This window comes from Nyctibius grandis, chromosome 4, assembly GCF_013368605.1.
Source record: "Nyctibius grandis isolate bNycGra1 chromosome 4, bNycGra1.pri, whole genome shotgun sequence".
Classification (NCBI taxonomy): Eukaryota; Metazoa; Chordata; class Aves; order Nyctibiiformes; family Nyctibiidae; genus Nyctibius; species Nyctibius grandis.
In genome coordinates, this window is record NC_090661.1 from 87,682,928 (window position 1) to 87,687,595 (window position 4,668).

The following is a 4,668-nucleotide window of genomic DNA, read 5'->3' on the forward strand; positions in this document are numbered from 1 at the left end:
TCTGGAGTGTGCAGACAAGGATGAATCAGCTGTAGCATTCACTTTGCAATGCCAGTTTGTACTTTCTTACTTCTGTTTACTGTGTGCATCCCTGAACATCTGAATACATCCCAAAGATGGATTGAGATGATTAACAGATATCAACAATAGCTTGTACTCTCTATCTTCTTAATTTTGCCATATAGACTTTTGTTTGGTAGTATAATTTGCAAAGTAAAAACTTCTCTCTGTTTACGTTAGAAGAGGTCCTTTCAAGAACTGCACGAGGATCATCCTCATCTGCGTCAACTTTTAAGTTTATCTGTCTTGGGGGCTCTTTCATGTTCCTTTAGGAGGAACGTTCAGTCCTGAACGTTCCTCCTAAAGGAAGAAAATGCCTCCTGCTTTCCATATGACTCTGCATTGACTTGCTTGTTGTACTTCTTACAGAGGCAGTTACTTCAGATTTGTTTGTTACAGTTTAACTAATTTATAACTATAAGTTTTGTGTGATGGGCACAGGAATAGCAACATTATAGTGTGCTTTGATACTGTCCTGAACGTTTGCAATGAGACAGATATGTATTTGTAATAAAAAAATTGGATTTGATTCTCAGATTCCTCAAATGATGGGATTCCTGATATCCAGTAAAAACCTAGCTTGTTTTCAATGTGTGAAACAGATTTGTGGAGTCGTTTTCTTACTTGATTGTCTGAAATTCTCATTGGATTCTGGAGGGAGTATCTTCAGGATATTATACTACACATAGACTAGATTTAAAGCTTAAAGCCTTAATTAGTTTTAAGCTCCCACATGACTTTATTGCAGGATTAGAGGTCTGAGTACTCCTGTATTTTTTTGATAACTGTTATTTACATCAGCATCGCGCTCACACAGAGCCACAGGCACAGCTTGGAAGACCCAGATATGAAGTTGCCAGGAACTCCTCCTCCAGCATGTGCCCTCTTTTTATATCCAGTAATGTTTCATCAGCTTTTTGCAAATGAATTTTTTGCACATTTCTTCCCTCACACTGATAACTCTCCCCTGACATTTTAGTTTTCATTTTCCCTCCTCCTTAATTTTTCTCTTTTAAAATATTCCTTTCCCCTGTCCTCCCCTGCCCCATCCCCCCATTGTCTTCTCACCTCAGGAGGAAGGAGAACCAAGTTGCCTCCTCACCTGGTTCCTTTTTGTCATCTGTTTTTTTCTGACTCCCCACAAGAAGAAGAGAGATCTGCAGGTTTGGTAGATGCTGTCCACTGGAACCAGTAAAGCACGGTCCACTGACAACTGGAGCAAATAAGAGTCAGCCTGGAGAGGAAGCAAACACTAGTGGTTAATAACAGCATGGAAGCTACTGCTTTTTGTTTGCATACACGTTTTAAGTAAACGGCTGTTCACAGTGGCTGGGGATTCCTATCCCCTTGCTGAACCCCGCACAGGGAATACATTCCCTCCTTCTCCAGCACTGAGCAGATTCTAAACCACAAATGGTGTTTGGGTGTGTGCATTTCTGGATGCCTCTTGAGACATCTTAAGAAGGAACTGATCTTCAGAAGCTAGTGCTCGGGTCATTTAACTGCTGGTCCTGGCACACTGGTTGTAGCAGTGCACCCCAAATTCGAATCATAACACATCACTGATCACTTTTGCACATGAAAAAAAGCCTGCAGCTTGCTAGCAGTTCCTTTAGATGCAAATAAACAGGAAAGGATCCTAACTGTCCTTGGGGCTCCTTGTAGGTCATTAAGCTTTTCTCCCAGCTGAGAGAAAACTAGTCACATCCAAACTTGTCTAGCCCTTTTTTAGATAACTGTTTATTCTTCACACACAAAACTAAATTAGCTGTACATGTAATGCAGATTTCTATGTATAAATTTAGTCGTATCTCTGTGTTCTAGCTTTCTGCTGGAGCTGACCTCTCTCTCTTTCCCAAGCCCTTCTGCACAGAGCTCATCCGAACTTTGTCCCAGCACTTTCCAGGAACCATCTGAACACTTCCTAACTCAGTATGATCATACTTCAGGGCCAGCTGGCCCCATGGCTTCACCACCTGATAAAAATCAGGCCTCCAATTAAATCATGACTTCAGGACAGCAACAGAAAAAGTAGTTTTCTGTGAGTTTAGAGTTCAATAGTTATATATATAAAAACTCTTATAGCTCCTTCAAATAATTTTGTGCTACCTCTGGATTTTCTGTATTCTTGTGTTTTTCTTCAAGATTTCACACTCAGGGCAGTGGGAAACCAACACTGTCCATCCAAGTCTTGCTTTTTATTGTTCTGTGATAGAACAGCTATTTCTACATTTGCTGAGAACATACACATTTTTGAAGAACTGTGAAATAAATAAGAGAAAAAGTGTTGAGGGTTTTTTGTATGCTTTTTTTTTTTTTGAGTGCCACTGTAATACAATATTCAGTTAAAAAACAAGCAGCATTTTATTTCATTTAATTTCATTCTCCACCATGTGAATCAATTAGTAATTGAATACTACAGATGCAAATATGCCGTGATGACTCAGCTGTGGAATTTGAGATAAATGTCAGTAACAGTTTGTAATGTATTATGTGGGCTTAGCTCTGCCTAATTCCATTAGGAACAATAGGGCAGAAAGCCTTATCCTAAATTCTAAAACCAAAGAAATATACAAACCCAACTTTGGCCGTTTTCATATAGTCATCTCAAAGTCATTTGTGGAAATATCCTGTCTTATTATTTGCTTGAAAAGAGGAATCCGACATAGTTATGAAAGTGATGTTTGTCAGATAACAGGAATTATACTGACTTTGTATCTAAACCCTCCAAGGGTCCTGCAGGAACTGACCAAGGACTGGTAACAGCTAGTGCTGATCCTAACTCCCTATGCCACATTCCTCTTTGCACTGAGCTTTCCAGCGCACCAGCTTTTCACCTATCCTAGGGAGTCCTAGCACCCCCAGTCTGAAGTAACAAAGGATTGACTATAGGGTCTCCTCAGTCCTAAAAACCATAATTCAAACCCCAAAACAAAAATATGAAAGGCAAATGTTTGCTCTTTATTCACTTTATGAATACTGCATACATAGTGTAAAAAAAATCCCAAAGGCTTGCAATACCAGTCCCTAATTCTTAGCTCCCTGATGTAGAATACCAGGAAGGGTTTTTTTGTTGTTGTTTTTTTAAAGACTGGCAATATAGTAGCCCAAATTGCAGATCTTCCTTGCCTCCAAATAAAGAAGCCTAGAAAAAGACAAATGCCTTAACATTTAGTGCTCAGTTCCACAACTGGTTTATATAGAGAGAGCTTCATTCCTGAGACAAGATGAATGAGGCTCACATGGGAAATACAATGAGGCTTAATGGGAAATACAATTGACTAGCTGCTGTGAAAATGAGAAAACTATTTACTTTGTACAACGAACAAAGCCAAAGTTGTTCTACCAGTTGCAAAGGCAATGAAGCATTTGCAGTTTGAATTTATATCCACAGAATCCTTTGATTTGGGGAATTTTTGCATGTGTTACGAAACAACAAGAGTTGCCAAGTGTTCCACACTTTTCAAATCTAGACCTTATTTAGTAGCCATAGAACCATGAATTCAGAAATCTGGGTTTTATGCTGCTACTTAAAAGGCAAAAAACCTCTGTGGGTTCTGGCTGTGAACACTTTTTTTATTGCAGTTTTTCAGTGTATACCTACACCCTCTTACTTTATGCTTTACCAGCTATGCTGCTTTTGAGGCAGTTTCTTAACTGTGTGACTTAAGTATCTAGCATTCATTTTAATTTTTTATTTTAATATCATGGTCTAGCTTTATCCATATTCACTGCGATGCCTTTTAAAAATATGAAAAAGGTACATTTTAAAATTTACCCAAATATTACATTAATACTGTTTTCCATCATATGAACTAAGATTTGTTTATCCACAGCAGGAGCTATTGGTGCTACTGTACAGCTGCTGGCGTGAATTTAGTTACAGTTTGTTGCACTACCTTGAGACCCACTGAAGTGGCAGTTCAGAGGAGACAGTCCAATACATGACTCTTAAAAGTAACTTACCTGAAGAGGTTATTCTTCTATTCTGATTATATTACTGTGCTGTGCTGTAAAAAGAAAGTAGTAGCAAATAGAACTGGAGAGTAAGACAGAGATGACTGACAAACAGGGAGGTGTAACTATATAGGCACCACTGATCTTGGCCAGTTGAGACAGGTATGCTGATGATACATGAGCTACCTCATTTGGATGTGTTGCGGAGAAAATTGTGAAATTTACCTGCACCGGGCTATTCTGAAACATACATAACCAATAGGATCAGGAAAAAATATACTATCAGGATGGGATATTCAGATTACTGAAAAGCAAGTTTGACATTTAGAGTATTCAAACTCTATTTGCTTCCATGTTCTTAGCAATCTGGGAAAAATTCTGCTATGAAAAAATGTGTAACTAGGTCAGTTCAGTTGATGGTACAGAAAATCTGGAATTAAACTGCAATGCTGCAGAGATTGTTAGCGATAATTCCAACCGCTATTTTCAAATTAAAGGATGAAGTGGACATAACTTTCCTTGATTTGTTTCATAGTATATTTTCTAGAATCTCAATGCTAATCTACCTGATAGTGCAGAATTTTATTACGACTTTTGCATGTGGAAATTACATACATTTTAAGGAAATGTAGAACAAAAGACACAACTACA